The sequence below is a fragment of the Panthera leo genome, chromosome D4, assembly GCF_018350215.1.
Source record: "Panthera leo isolate Ple1 chromosome D4, P.leo_Ple1_pat1.1, whole genome shotgun sequence".
Lineage (NCBI taxonomy): Eukaryota > Metazoa > Chordata > Mammalia > Carnivora > Felidae > Panthera > Panthera leo.
The window spans coordinates 71,920,171-71,937,410 of record NC_056691.1 but is presented as its reverse complement, the minus strand read 5'-3'; positions in this window follow the sequence as shown (position 1 = coordinate 71,937,410).

Below are 17,240 nucleotides of genomic sequence, written 5' to 3'. Positions count from 1 at the left end.
TGGCTGTAAACCTAAAACTGCTCCAGAAAATAAAATCTATCTTTTAAAAACTAATGAGTACTCCACCATATGTATATGTATATATTGTAAGTGTCTGAATAAGCGAGATAATCTAGTTTGTCATCAGATCCCAGGGCTTTGCACCTTCTAGGCACTCAAATATTTGTTGAACGAATGAATAAATAATCTATGTTGAGAGAAGTCACCGGAAAAACTGTTAAACTTTCTCCTTTTCTCCTTTCAACTTTTTAAATACTTTAAAAATATTTTTTCTTTGTGGAAAAAAATACACATTAATTAACATAACCCCTCCTTCATATTACATAATTAGATCACAGAATTGCAGAGAGTAACTACACGTTAGTTTGCCTAATCACAACCTGAAGACCTGCTCCAACTCCTATATTCTCCTTGACAGAGTCAATGCATGACTTTTATGTCAGCATGGGACGTATTTTCCATTTTTGTCATTATTATAAAGAATCTCTCATATAAACATTTTAAAAATCACAATTCAGTTCCCTACAGTTAATGTGTTGTTATTTTTAAAAGACAGGTACACTGTGAATTTTCAGCCCTATAAAAAACTTTTTAAAAATAACATTAAAAAAAAAAAGGTGATCCTCCAGAAATTGGGTAAATTTGAAGTTTCAAAAACAAAGTTAAAATCAATTGATCTGGAATTTGTGGTGCTAGTGCCAAAAGAAGTAATTTAATTCATTTGTTTTTTTCTCCCCCTCAGCATGTTTTGCAATTAGTTAGAAAAATGCCTTATCTACTTATTTAACTCAGGTGCTTAACTTACACTGGTTTTGTTACCCATGAAATGGGTAGGAACAAATCCTAAGATACTATATTGCTGTGAATAGCCTTCAAAAGCACAAAGGTTCTAGGTAAATTCTCAGTTCAGGGCCTGATCCTGACAGTCCACACGTATAGTGTGTTTGTATGTCTGGGTGTGGTCCAGGGGAGTGCCTGGAGTTCACTAGAGTTCATTATTTCATTCTCAGCTGTTTTGCTAACTTATTCAAATGATTAATTAAAATGATTTACTTATACTAATTTTTCTTTTCAAATCTCATATTTGGTTTTGTTTTAGTCTATAGTGTGCTAGTGTGCTAGGTTGAAGCACTAATGTTTACTCTTAAAGGAAGCTAAATAAAAGATTTCCAAATATGTCTCATGTAAATGTCAACTATTTTCTTTTTCAAAATATTTTTAAAATTGCTTTCCTTTTATTCTTTTAATTAAAATGTTTTTTTATTTATTTTCTTTAGACTTTGTTTTTTTAAAGTAATCTCTACTCCCAAAGTGGGTCTTGAACTCATGACGCTGAGATAAAGAGTTGCATGCTCCACCAGCTGAGCCAGCCAGGTGCCCCTAAAGTTGCTTTCTTTTTAGATAGACTCAATTCAATGTATTTATTAAAGTTTATAATGTTCAAACATTCACCTAGGCTGTGTGCGTGTGTGTGTGTGTGTGTGTGTGTGTGTAAACAAACTTGGTAGTTTATTGAAAGAAAGAGACAAAGACAGGCTGAGACTCTAATTTATTGAACACAACATAAGTTATATGCCAGCAAGTTTTTGAAATATTAACTTGATGGGGTGCCTGGGTGGCTCAGTCGGTTGAACATCCGACTTCAGCTCAGGTCATGATCTTACGGTCTGTGAGACTTATTAAAGTCTGGGGACTTTAATACCCCACTTACAACAATGGATAGATCATCTAGACATAGGATCACTAAAGAAACAAGGGCCCTGAATGATACACTGGACCAGATGGACTTGACAGATATATTTAGAACTTTTCATTCAAACGCAGCAGAATACACATTCTTCTCAAATGCACATGGAACATTCTCCAAGATAGATCACATACTGGTTCACAAAACAGCCCTCAATAAATATAAAAGAACATGCACATGTTCAGATCAAAATGCTATGAAACTTGAAATCAACTACAGGAAAAAGTTTAGAAACCCTCCAAATGCATGGAGGTTAAAGAACATCCTACTAAAGAACGAATGGGTCAACCAGGTAATTAAAGAAAAAATTAAAAAATATATGGAAACACACGAAAATGAAAACACAACAATCCAAATCCTTTGCGATGCAGCAAAGGTAGTCCTAAGAGGACAATACATTGCAATCCAGACCTATCTCAAGAAACAAGAAAAATCCCAAATACAAAATCTAACAGCACACCTAAAGGAACTAGAAGCAGAACAACAAAGAAACCCCAAACCCAGCAGAAGAAGAGAAATAATAAACATTAGAGCGGAAATAAACAATATAGAATAAGAAAAAAACCCAGTAGAACAGATCAATGAAACTAAGAGTTTGTTTTTTGAAAAAATACACAAAATTGATAAACCCTTAACCAGACTTCTCAAAAAGAAGAGAGAAGACACAAATAGATAAAATCACGAGTGAAAATGGATTTATCACAACCAATCCCTCAGAAATATAAGCAATTATCAAAGAATGCTATGAAAAATTATATGCCACAAACAGGACAACTTGGAACAAATGGACAAATTCCTAGACACCCACACACTACCAAAACTCAAATGGGAAGAAATAGAAAATTTGAACAGACCCATAACTAGTGGAAAAATTGAATCAGTTATCAAAAATCTCCCAATAAAAAAGAGTCCTGGACCGGATGGCTTCCCTGGGGAATTCTACCAGACATTTAAAGCAGAGTTAATACCTATCCTTCTCAAGCTGTTCCAAAAAATAGCAATGTAAGGAAAACTTCCAGACGCATTCTGTGAAGCCACCATTACCTTGATTCCTCAACCAGACAGAGACCCTACAAAAAAGGAGAGCTACAGACCAATATCCTTGATGAACACAGATGCAAAAATTCTCAACAAGTTACTAGCAAATCTAATTCAACAACATGTAAAAATAATTATTCACCATGATCAAGTGGGATTCATTCCTGAGCTGCAGGGCTGGTTCAGTATTTGCAAATCAATCAACGTGATACATCACATTAATAAAAGAAAGGATAAGAACCATATGATCCTGTCAATAGATGCAGAAAAAGCATTTGACAAAATACAACATTCTTTCTTAATAAAAACCTTCAAGAAAGTCAGGATAGAAGGAACATACTTGAACATCATAAAAGCCATATATGAAAAGCCCACAGCTAATATCATCATCAATGGGGAAAAACGGACAGCTTTCCCCCTGAGATCAGGAAGACGACAGGGATGTCCACTCTCACCACTGTTGTTTAACATAGTGTTGGAAGTTCTAGCATCAGCAATCAGACAACAAAAGGAAATCAAAGGCATCAAAATTGGCAAAGAAGTCAGACTTTCGCTTTTCACAGACATGATACTCTACATGGAAAACCCAAAAGTCTCCATGAAAAGACTCCTAGAACTGATACATGAATTCAGCAAAGTCTCAGGGTACAAAATCAATGTACAGAAATCGGTTGCATTTTTATACACCAATATGAAGCAACAGAAAGAGAAATAAAGAAACTGATCCCATTTACAATTGCACCAAGAACCATTAAATACCTAGGAATAAACTTAACCAAAGATGGAAAAGATCTGTATGCTGAAAACTATAGAAAGCTTATGAAGGAAATTGAAGAAGACACAAAGAAATGGAAAACCATTCCATGCTTACGGATTGGAAGAAAGAATATTGTTAAAATGTCAATACTAGCCAAAGCAATCAACACATTCAATGCAATCCCAATCAAAATTGCACCAGCATTCTTCTCAAAGCTAGAAAAAACAATCCTAAAATTTGTATGGAACCACCAAAGACCCCAAATAGCCAAAGTAATATTGAAAAAGAAAACCAAAGCAGGAGGCACCACAATCCTGGACTTTAGCCTCTACTACAAAGCTGTAATCATCAAGATAGTATGGTATTGGCACAAAAACAGACACATAGACCAATGAAATAGAATACAGAACCCAGAACTGGATGCACAAATGTATGGCCAACTAATCTTTGACAAAGCAGGAAAGAGCATCCAGTGGAAAAAAGACAGTCTCTTTGCAAATGGTGCTGGGAGAACTGGACAGCAACAGGCAGAAGAATGAAACTAGACCACCTTCTTATACTATACACAAAAATAAACTCATAATGGATGAAAGACCTAAATATGAGACAGGAAACCATCAAAACCCTAGAGGAGAAAGCAGGCAACAACCTCTTTCACCTCAGCCACAGCAATTTCTTACTCGACACATCTCCAAAGGCAAGGGAATTAAAAGCAAAAATGAACTACTGGGATGTTCAAGCTAAAATGCTTCTGCACTGCAAAGGAAACAATCACAAAACTAAAAGGCAACTGGTGGAATGGGAAAAGATAATTGCAAATGACATATCGGAAAAAGGGCTAGTATCCAAAATCTATAACTTACAAAACTCAACACCCAAAAAACAAATAATCCAGTGAAGAAATGGTCACAAGACATGAATAGACACTTTTCCAAAGAAGACATCCAGATGGCCGACAGACACATGAAAAGATGTTCAATGTCACTCATCATCAGGGAAATACAAATCAAAACTACACTGAGATACCATCTCACACTGGTCAGAGTGGCTAAAGTGAACAAATCAGGAAACTATAGATGCTGGCGAGGATGTGGAGAAATGGGAACCCTCTTGCACTTTTGGTAGGAAGGCAAACTGATGCAGCCACTCTGGAAAACAGTGTCTCAAAAAATTAAAAATAGAGCTACCCTATGACCCAGCAATAGCACTTCTAGGAATTTACCCAAGGGATACAGGAGTGCTGATGCATAGGGGCACATGTACCGCAATGTTTATAGCAGCACTTTCACCAATAGCCAAATTATGGAAAGAGCCTACATGTCCATCAACTGATGAATGGATAAAGAAGATGTGGTTTATATATACAATAGAATACTACTTGGCAATGAGAAAGGATGAAATCATGCCATTCACAGCAACGTGGATGGAACTGGAAGGTATTATGCTGAGTGAAATAAGACAGTCAGAGAAGCACAGATATCATATGTTTTCACTCATATGTGGATCTTGAGAAACTTAACAGAAGACCATGGGGGAAGGGAAGGGGAAAAAAATAGATACAAACAGAGAGGGAGGGAAGCAAACCACAAGAGACTATTAAATACAGAGAACAAACTAAGGGTGGATGGTGGAGATGGGGAGAGGTAAAATGGGTGATGGGCATTGAGGAGGGCACTTGTTGGGATGAGCACTGGGTGTTGTATGGAAGCCAATTTGACAATAAATTATATTCATAAAAAAAGAAAGATTCTGAATTTGACAGGTAAAAAACAAACAAAACAAAAACTAAACAAACAAACAAACAAACCCCAAACCACCACCACCAACAGTAAAAATCTAACCAACAACAAAAACCCATAAAAACAATTCTCACGGTTCTGATTGTAAAGTGGATTTTTGTTTAGCACTATTTAGTTTGGAAACCAATGTTCTATATAGGTGAATTTCACCGTTGAAGGTACAGAAGAGGATATTAAGAATAGGTCATGTATTTTATGCCTAGAGACACTGGCAATTTAAACATCTTGCTCTTTTACCACATCTTTTGCTTCAGTTAAGAGGAATTTCGTAAAATATGTTGTCATTTCAGAACAATTCACCTAGGAGAGCAAAAACTAGTAGAAGAATTAAAAAGAACAGTCTTTTTTCATAAGTGCTTTCTTCTCATAAAATAATTCAGGGAAATACCAATAAAATCTGCTTCTTCTGGTATTATTTCATAGTATTAACAATGTAAGAAAAATGTGAATTTAACTTTTACTACGGAGCAAAGGCTGTTGAGATAACCTGGATCACCTGAGTTTAGGATCTCTACAAAATACCTTTCATCTTAAGAATGCTTTGTTTTAGGATTCAGTGTAGACTATCAGTTAAGCACATACACTGTGAACGTCAAAGTGGCCGGGTTTGAATCCCGGTTCTACCGTTTACTAGCTCTACGACCTGTGTTGTGAGGATTAAAGTTCATGTATTTTATTTTTTTTTTTCGTTTTTTTTTTTTTTTTTTAATTTATTTTTGGGACAGAGAGAGACAGAGCATGAATGGGGGAGGGGCAGAGAGAGAGGGAGACACAGAATCGGAAACAGGCTCCAGGCTCCGAGCCATCAGCCCAGAGCCCGACGCGGGGCTCGAACTCACGGACCGCGAGATCGTGACCTGGCTGAAGTCGGACGCTTAACCGACTGCGCCACCCAGGCGCCCCATAAAGTTCATGTATTTTAAATACTTAGAACAGTTCCAAGCACATGAAATTCTATGAAAGTTTTATTATTATTCTTTAATAGAGTTCATTCATTTTAATTTCATATAGATCACTAACTTGGTCTTCTCCATTTCTCCTTCTACTGTTTTTAACTATGAAAAAAAATTAAAATTAACTATTCCCATAAGGATTTTTTTTTTAGCAAATCAGCCTGTCTGTAATACAAGCATATAACAATCCTTGCTTATTACACAAATAAGAATATCCTACTGATCTCATTTTCTTGCCAACATAACTAGTTTAGTCAATCAGAAACAAATGCAATTAGATGACAATTGCATGCAATAGGAAAGATATAATTAGTTAATAAAGAGCAAACAAACTTTTATTCCATGAATAAATTCCTTTTATTTCAGGCCTTGAAATATAATATTATACCAAGCGAAGAATAAGATTAAAAAGGTATTTAAGGGTGCCTGGGTGGCTCAGTCGTTTGTATCTAGCTCTTGATTTTGGCTCAGGTCATGATCTCACCATTGTGAGCTCAAGCTCTGTCCTGTACTGACAGCCTGGAGCCTGCTTGGGATTCTCTCTCTCTCCCTTTCTCTCTCTGCCCCTCCTCTGCTCACACGCATGCAGTGCTCTCTCACTCTCTCTCCCTTTCCCAAAATAAATAAATAAACATTAAAACAAAAGGTATTTAGATATACATGGGGCCTTCTGACATGTAAGAAACAGTGATATTGAATAAGTGTTAATATTTTTTTGGGTAATAAATACCTTGAAAATACTTAGAATGAAATGCATCAGGATGGGGGGCCTGGGTAGCTGAGTTGGTTGAGGGTTTGACTTTGGCTCAGGTCATGATCTCACAGTTCAGTTCATGAGTTCAAGCCCTGCATCTGCTTTCTGCTGTCAGCACAGAATCTGTTTTAGATCTTCTGTCCCCCTCTCTCTGTCCCTTCCTCATGCTCTCTCTCTTTCAAAAACAAATAAACATTTTTTTAAAAATGCCATCAGGATATCAGGATTAACAGAAGATGAAGTTTTCAGACAACAACATGTCAGTTTACATGACAACATATATACCTGGGTTTTTTTTTAAGGTCAGAATTTTCTTTTTCAAAAAGATTACAACCACTGCATGAATGAGCAACAAACTAAGAATGAATTTGTGAAGATGAGCCCTCCTTCCATCCTACCAATTTTATGGTTCAAAAATCCTAACAGATTATTTTTAAATCTTTATTTTGTTGTGGGCATAAATTTTTTCAAGTTTATTTATTTATTTTGAGAGAGACAGAGACAGTGCAAGTGGGGGAGGGGCAGAGAGAGAGAAGGAGACCGAGAATTCCAAGCAGGCTCTGCACTGCCATCTTGAGCCCTTTGTGGGGCTTGAACTCATGAAACTGTGAGATCATGACCTGAGCAGAAACCAAGAATTGGATGCTTAACTGACTGAACCACCCAGCCACCCCTATTGTGGGCATAAATTTGAAGTATTATCTCAAGTGTGAAGAAGCATGAAATAGCCCATTGTGCAACTCAAGGAAATAGAAACAACTATTGAGGCCTTTTCTTTACTAAGCTCATCCCTAAATTCAATTGCCCATTTTAATTATTTTATAATCATTTGGGTTTGGGAGATATCATTAAGGGCCAGTCACTGTACAGTGGAAAATACTGAGCAAAATTATATGAACAAGATTGTTAAGATGACAAGGTAAACGAACTGCTTTCCTATTTAGTCATTTCTTTTCCTTTTCTAGTCCTCAACAAATTTCAAAAGAAACTATGTTCCAGGAGCACATTGTTCTTGTGCTTTGGATACAAACTTAAAATTGATGTAATTGTTTTTTCAGTAGACGCTCATAGTTGGCTACGAAAGATAAACATGAAAACAGATCATTGCATGCGATGTTAAAAGTGTTGATAAAGAGGTATGAGGAGAATTGTTTGGGACTGGGAATGATTACATTTATTTAGGAAAGTCTAGAAAGACTTCACGGAGAAGTCCTGGGTCCTGAAAAAAGAATTTAAGAGACCACCAGGTAAAGTGAGAGGAAAGCAAGATGTCTTCTGTTGTTCCTACGTGATTCCAAGTATTTTAAATAACTGAATAACCGGAGGGATCTTGCTGAGAGCCAGCCAGGAAACAGTGTGAATGGGCACAATCTGAGAAACAGTTGGCCTTGACTAACTATTAAATTTAACTGGATATGTAATTGAAAATTCAGTTATAGGGAATTGACTATATAAATGATTGTCTAAATCAGGACCCTTTCCAGAAAGCAAGGAGCACTATTACCAATCAGGCTAGGAGAATTTCTGTAAGCTGAGACTTGTCCTAGGCAAATCTGTCATGTGGCACAAGACATTAAGTCACAACTTAAAAGACACAGGAGTCAGGCAAGGCTCCATTAGGGCTTTTGATCCATTTTTTTGTGATAGTCTTGGCTTTCTCCTTCTCAGTGTGTCAGGTTTGTCTTCTAGCTGACTTCTCTCATGGTGTAAGATGGCTGCTAACAGTTGCCTGTACCTCACAGTTTTCCCTTCATGTGCAAGAAGAAAGAAAATGTTATTCATTCATACCCACTTAACAAAAACCCTGATGCCACTTGCTCACTGGTTTATGCTGTGGCAAAAAGACTAGAATGGTCAAATCAGGACCCACTGAAGCTGATAGTATGGATAATCACACCCTAACTGTATAGCAGCTATGTAATGAATGGGGAAAAATAGAATTGGAGAGATAACCACAATACCCACTACACTGAGTTTTTCTCTCTCCCTCCCTCCCATCCTCCCTCCTTCCTTCCTTCCTTCCTTCCTTCCTTCCTTTTGAGAGAGAGAGAGAGAGAAAGAAAGAAAACATGAGTGGGGGAGGGGCAGAATTTGGAGACACAGAATCTGAAGCAGGCTCCAGGCTCTGAGCTGTCAGCACAGAGCCCGACATGGGGCTCGAACTTGTGAATGGCGAGATCACAACCTGAGCTGAAGTCAGAGGCTTAACCGACTGAGCCACCCAGGCGCCCCGCATACTTTTATTTTATTTTATTTTATTTTTATTTATTTATTTATTTTTTAACGTTTATTTATTTTTGGGACAGAGAGAGACAGAGCATGAACAGGGGAGGGGCAGAGAGAGAGGGAGACACAGAATCAGAAGCAGGCTCCAGGCTCTGAGCCATCAGCCCAGAACCCGACGCGGGGCTCGAACTCACGGGCCGTGAGATCGTGACCTGAGCTGAAGTCGGACGCTCAACCAACTGAGCCACCCAGGCGCCCCCCCGCATACTTTTATTTTAATGAAACAGCCAGAATAGGTAAACCTATAGAGACAGGAATTAAACTAGTGGTTGCCATGGGCTGGAGGGAGGGGGAGGTGGGGAATGACTTCTAATGAGTCTGGGATTTCGTTCTGCAATGATGAAAATGTCCTGAAGTTAGATAATAATAGTTGCACAACTCTGTGAATATACCAAAAATCATTGAACTGAAATCACATTCAGATCATAGAAACATTAGACACTAAGGAAATGCAAATCAAAACTGTAATGAGATACCATTTCACACTTACTGATATGACTATACCAAGTTTTGGTGAGGATGTGGGAAAATGGAAGCCCACTTATATTGCTGGTGAGATGGTCAAATGGTGCAGCCATTTTAGAAAACAGTCTGGCACTTCCTCAAAAAGTTAGTTACCACACAACTCAACACTCCTAGGTTTGTATCCAAGAGAAATAAAAACATGTCTACCTCAAAATTCTTTAACCTGAATGTTTGTGACCACCTAAAATTCATATATTGAAATACCAACCCCCAGAGATGATGTTATTAAGAAGTGGGGCCTTTGGGAGGTGAGTAGGCCATGAGGATGAAGTCTTCATCAACAGGATTACAGCTCTTTTAAAAGAGATCCCACAATGCTCCCCGGCCCCTTCTACCATGTGAGGGCACAGTCAAAGGTGCCAGCTATGAACCACAAAGAAGGTTCTCAACAGAACATGACCAAGTTGGTACCTTGATTTTGGACTTCCTGGCCTCCAGAACTGTGAGGAATAATTTCCTGTTGTTTATAAACAAAGTCTGTGTACTTTGTTTTAGCCACCTGAATAGACTAAGACAGATGGTGAACATATTTTCATGTGTTTATTGGCCATTTGTATACATTCTTTGGAGAAATGTCTGTTAAAATCCCTTGTTGATTCTTAATTGGGTTTTTATCTTTTTATTATTAGGTTGTAAGAGTTCTTTATATATTCTAGATACAAACCCCTTATCAGATATATGATTTGCAAACATCCCATTTTGAGGGTTCTTCTTTTTCCTTTCTTGACGGTGTCCTTTGAAACAAAAACTTTTCATTTTAATGGTCCAATTCATCTATTTTTTCTTTTGTCTCTTGTGCTTTAGTATCATATCAAAGACACCATTGACTAATTCAATGTCACAAAGTTTACTCCCCCATTTTCTTCTAAGAGTTTTATGGTTTTAGTTCCTATATTTAGGTCTTTGATCCAATTTGAATTAATTTTTTTTTAATTTTTTTTAACATTTATTTATTTTTGAGACAGAGAGAGACAGAGCATGAACGGGGGAGGGTCAGAGAGAGGGAGACACAGAATCTGAAACAGGCTCCAGGCTCTGAGCTGTCAGCACAGAGCCCAACACAGGGCTCGAACTCACGGACCGTGAAATCATGACCTGGGCCGAAGTCGGCCGCTTAACTGACTGAGCCACCCAGGCGCCCCTGAATTAATTTCTTAAAATTGATTTTTATATGATGTGAGATAGGGGTCCAACTTCATTCTTTTATACATGGATATCCAGTTGTCCTGTCACCATTTGTTTAAAAGATGATTCTTCCCCCTTGAATGGTCTTGGCATGTTTATTGAAAAACAGTTGACCAACAATGTATGGATTTATTTTTAGAATCTCGATTCTATTGCCAGTCCCATATGGTCTTCATCACTGTAGAGTTGCAGTAAGTTTGAAATTCAGATGTATGTGTTCTCCAAATTTGTTCTTTTCCAAGATTGTTTTGGTTGGCTCTTGAATTTTAATATGAATTTTAGGATCAGTTTGTCAATTGTTGCAAAAAAGACAGCTGGGATATTGGTAGGGGTTGCATTACTATTATAATAATAGTAAGTCTTCTGATTCATGATGGGATGACTTTCCATTTACTTAGGTCATCTTTAATTTCACTCAACAATGTTTTCTAGTTTTCAGTGCACAGGTCGTACCTTTTCCTTTCTTAAATTTATTCCTAAGTATTTTATTCTCTTTGATGCTATTATAAATGGAATATTTTCTTAATTTCATTTATGGATTGTTCATTGCTAGTGTACAGAAATACAATAGATTTTTATATAATGATCCTGTATCCCAAAGCCTTACTAAACTTGTTTTATTAGTTCTAATGGCTTCTTTGTGGCTCATTAAGATTTTCTACACAGAAGATAATGATTTTCCAATAGAAATAGTTTTACTTCTTTCTTTTCAATCTGAGTACCTTTTATTTCTTTTTCTTGCCCAAGTGCCCTAGCCAGAACCTCTAGTATAATGTGAATAGAACTGGAAAAATCAGAAATCATTGTTTTGTAACTGATTATTGGGGGGAACTTTCAGTCCTTCACCACTAATTATGTTAGCTGTGGATTTTACTGGGTTGAGAAAGTTCCTTTATATTTCCAAATTGTTGAATATTTTTATCATAAAAAAGTGCTGTGTTTTGTCACATACATTTTCTGCATCTACTAAAAGGATCATATAGTTTCTGCCCTTTATTCTATCAGTACTTTAATCTATCAGTATTGATTGATTTTAAGATGTTAAACCAACCTTGTGTTCTTGGAATAAATCCCACTTGGTCATGTTGTATAACCCTCTTTAGATATTGCTGGATTCAGTTTGCTAGTATTTTGTTGAAGATTTTTAGGCCTATATTCATAAGTGATGTTGGTCTGTAGTTTTACTTTCTTACAATGTCTTTGTTTTTGGTATTGATAATATGGCCTCATAGAATAGCTGGGAAGTATTCCCTCCACTTCTAATTTTTAAAAAATTTTTGAGGGATCTGTGTTCTTCTTTAAATGTTTAGTAGAATTCACTAGTGAAGCCATCTGGGTTTGGGTTTTTCTTCTAGGTAAGTTTTTTTTTTCTTTTTTGTTATTGTGATATCTTTACTTGTTACAGGTCTAATCAGATAACCTATTTCTTCTTGAATAAAGTCTCCTCAGATGGTTATAGGTCTTTGGTTAATTTACAGAGCTCTGACAAAATTAATTTTGACAATTTCTGCTAGTACTCAAATTGCTTTTAGTGTTTCAAGAAGATAGAATTTAACATTTTTTTTATGTTAATTGGGATATTTAACCACCTAGCATACATGGTACAATGGGAGTTAGGTTACATCTTAAGACTGATTAGGAAAGGGAGTTTTTTACCAGCATTTATAACCTCCTATATTACAGTAACTTTCCCAATCTCTTCTTACATCTATGTCCTCCTATCACCTTGACCAGCTCATCTTGTACATGGGCCCTGATGATTTATCCATGGTTTATATTACCAAGCAAACTTAGGTAGGGTACATATATTTGTCTTTATCAGTAGAACTGGAATCCTGTCAGAGGACTATAAAATGTATATGCCAAAAAGAGATAGGAAATAATCTAATATCCTAAAGAAGGAATAAAAGGAAAGTCGTTGTATTAATGTTGGCAATTCATAATTCTTCCAAGAGGGACTATTGTTAGATCCCTAGAAGAGAATAAATGAGAAGCAGATTCACAAGTTTTATACCTTTCTTTGATTTGCAATAGAATCTCCTCATTATTAATATTAGGGAAGGCGCTGCTCCACACTGAGCCACATTACTCTCAAGATTTTATTGAATACCCTCTTCTGGCTCTAGCTGTTGGATCATCTAACATGTTGGCAGACTAAGCACATTTATTTATTCACTCATTTAACAAATATTTATTGAGCACCCATTATGTGATAGCACTGTTTTTAGTGATAGAGAAATAGCAGTGAACAAAATTACTTAGTTTCTGTTCTTACAGAGGCTGTATTCTAAGAGCAGGCAGGCAATACAAGTAAATACATAAATAGTACAGTGTGGGAGAGGGGATAAAGAGTAAATATTTCTGCAGTAGTAGAGAGGGCTCCTCTGAAGAGATGACATTTGAGCAAAGAACTGAACAAAGTGAGGAAGTAAACAATGTATGCGTGTAAGGAAGGAGAGATCCATTTAGTGCAAAGTGCAAAGGCCCTGCAGAGGAGCACTTTTGGCTTCTTGGAGGAAGAGCACATAAGCCAGTGGGGCTGGAGTATAGTGAGTGAAGGGAAGAAAGGTAGGAAATTGGTTAGAGTGAGGGCCAGGGTCCAGACAAAACAAAGCTCTGATGGTCAAAGTAAGGATTTTGGATTTGGCTTTGAGATTTGAAGCCACTGGAACATTATGAGTACGTGGGTGACATGATTTTGATATGACTTTAATAGGATCTCTCTGGATATTGTATAGTGAAGAGTCCATGAGAATGAGAATGGAAGCTAATGATCCAGTTGGAAGACTATTAATGTAGTCCAGGAAAAGGCTGTATGGAATTGTATTAGGGTATATATATATTTTATTACTTGCCTGCTCCATTAAAATATAGATTCTATGACAGCAGAAACAATGGAGGTGAAGAGAGTAAGTAATTAGATTTAGGATGTATTTTGAAGGTGGTGCTAACAGGATTTGCTAATAAATAAGATACAGAGTATGAGAGAAAGAATACAGTCACAGATGGCTCTAAGATATGGACCCTGAGTAACTGAGTGAATAGTGGTCCAATTTACTGGGATGGTAATCACCACAAGGAATAGATTTGGAGAGGAAATTAAGAGTTTTGTTTGGATGTGTTACAACTGAGATACCTATTAGGCATCTGTGGTAGATTAAAGATGGCCATGGATTCTCTGCTTCCCTTCTTTTTGAGAGGTAGAGTCTAATTCTCCTCCTCTTGAATCCGGGCTGCTTCCTGGGGGAAACCCAGCTTGCAACAGTCTTCAGTCTGCTTTGGAATTTAAAGACTCTGTAAGTCAGGTTAAGAGTCTGGCTATTATTCTGAGGATAAAGTAGAATTACTGAAGGGTTTTAAGAAGGGTTTTAAGAATGTAACCAGCTGTGGTTATTAAGTCCCCAGGCTACAATGTGGAGTGTGGACCCAAGAGGGCTCCATTGGAGGCAGGGACACCATATATGTGGGTACTGAATTACACAGACACATGATAATGCCATGAATTTGGAAATGTGACAACAGAGATGAAGAAAATAAGCTGTCAAGTTCTACAAGTATTTAGAAGGTTCAAACAAAAGGGCTAATTGATTATATGTGGATGTGAAATAGTGGGTAGAGTCAGAAATGATGTCCAGGGTTCTGGATTGACAACTAGTGATGCCATCACTGACTCTAATTCAAGTCAAAGCTTTTAAAAAAGAGGGCACTTTCTACTTACTATTGCATCTGAGCAGCACTCTAAATTGATAAGCAGCCCAATGATTTCCTAGGTCCTGTATATGGTGACTTTCTCCCATTCACTCCTGGTAGAATGGATAGCCAGCCATCCCCCCTTCCAATGCCTCATGACCAGAACAAAAAAGAGGGAGGATTGGGCCCAACTATTTTGTGCCCACAAAACATATATGTAATTATTTATGCCCAAGAGAGAATGCAAATTAAGCATATGAAAACATTGAGGAGAAGCAATATAGTATAGAGATTAAAAGCATTCATTCTGGAGTTAGACTGAATTCAAATCCTGGATCTACCAATTATGACATATCAATTTGGGCAAGTTACTAACTTGCCAAATTATTAACTCTGTGCTTAGGTTATTTTTTTTAATCTACAAAATATGGATAGTGATGGCACATACCCCAAAGGATTGTTGCAAATATCAAATAAATACAAATAAAATACTTAAAACCATGTCTTGCATATAGTATTCACTTAATAAATGTTACCAATTATTATTCCACTGGAATGTGGGTTATGTGAAGACAGAACTTTTTTTTTTTTCCCCTGATGAAATCCTAATGCTTGGAATAGGGTCTGGTGCCTAATAAACAGAGTCATACAATAAATATTTTTTGGATGAATGAAATCCCTGAGAGTACAAGTTGCCTACCTCAACATGAATTCTTCCCTCCCTCCTTAGTAACAGAATCTGGACTTTTGTCTGGGCATCTTGCCACGTGGAACTATGTTTTTTCCCGCTTCCCTTGCAGCTAGTTTTGGTCAATGAAATGTAAACTGGAATGTTTTGTGAAATTTTCATAAAGACCACATAAAGAAGACTGCCCCCTGTGGAAGTGGCCTTTTATTGCCCTTATGCCTTTTCTCTTCCTTCTGGCCTGCAACTAAGAGAAGATGCCTGCTGCTCCAGCTGCCATCCTCAACCATGAGGTACCCCAGGGATGGTAGCCATGTGCTAATAAGGCAGACAGAAATATAGTGGCTTGAAGCCCTTACATTATGAGATTATTGCTGAGCTACCCCAGGAATGCCTACCTTCAGGCTTCTTTTACAAGAAATACGTTTCTATCGGGCTCTGTGCCGACAGCTCAGAGGGCCTGGAGCCTGCTTCGGATTCTGTGTGTCCCTCTCTCTCTGCCCCTCCCCCGCTCACACTCTGTCTCTGTCCTCAAAAATAAACGAACATTAAAAAAATAAAAAAAAAAAAAACACATTTCTGCATTTTTGAGCCATCCTTGTTTTAGGGCATTTAGTTTAATGCCACCAAACTAATCCTAATTAATACCTTTGTCAAATTTATATTTTAAACTATAGTAATAAGGCCAAGTATTCAATCTCTGAGTCCTGTATAACAATCTTCAACAGCATTATAGGAAGAGAAAGATGGAATATCAGAGATGGAATGGACAAGAATAAAGACACCTCCTGTAGTGCTTAAGGATTACTTTTTTTATATATACCATGCATTACAGGGAGAGGATGATTACTTCACACAATTAGAAAAGGCTGCAGAATAGGATTTTGAAAATCAATGAACAGAAGGCACAGTGGTATCTGGTGAAGTGGTCTGAGTAGGCCATTTTGCCCTTTGGGACTTTTTATATAAATTTAACTGGAAACCCTTTGTCCATAATAAGAAGAAAGGGTGGGTGCCTGGGTGGCTCAGTCAGTCGAGTATCCAACTCTTGATTTTGGCTCAGGTCGTGATCTCATGGTTGTGATCTCATGGTCATGAGATCAAGCCCCATATTGGGCTCCTTGCTGAGCAGGGAGCCTGCTGGGGATTCTGTCTCTCCCTCTCTTTCTCTGTGCCTTCCCTGTTCATTCTCTAAATAAACAAATAAATAAATAAATAGTTTAAAAACAGAAGAAAGGGGGGCGCCTGGGTGGCTCAGTAGGTTAAGCGTCCGACTTCAGCTCAGGTCACGATCTCGCGGTCCGTGAGTTCCAGCCCCGAGTCGGACTCTGGGCTGATGGCTCAGAGCCTGGAGCCTGCTTCCGATTCTGTGTCTCCCTCTCTCTCTGCCCCTCCCCCGTTCATGCTCTGTCTCTCTCTGTCTCAAAAATAAATAAACTTAAAAAAAAAAGCTGCTGAGGATTCAGCTCAGTTTAAAAAAAAAAAAAAAAAAAAAGAAAGAAAAGAAGGGGCGCCTGGGTGGCTCAGTCGGTTAAGCGCCCGACTTCGGCTCAGGTCATGATCTCGCGGTCCGTGAGTTCGAGCCCCGCGTCCGAGCCCCCCCGTCGGGCTCTGGGCTGACAGCTCAGAGCCTGGAGCCTGTTTCAGATTCTGTGTCTCCCTCTCTCTCTGACCCTCCCCCGTTCATGCTCTGTCTCTCCCTGTCTCAAAAATAAATAAACATTAAAAAAAAAAATTAAAAAAAAAAAAAAAGAAGAAGAAAGGGAAATCCATATATTTAATGCCCATAATGAATTAACTTCTTCCACATATATGAAATTA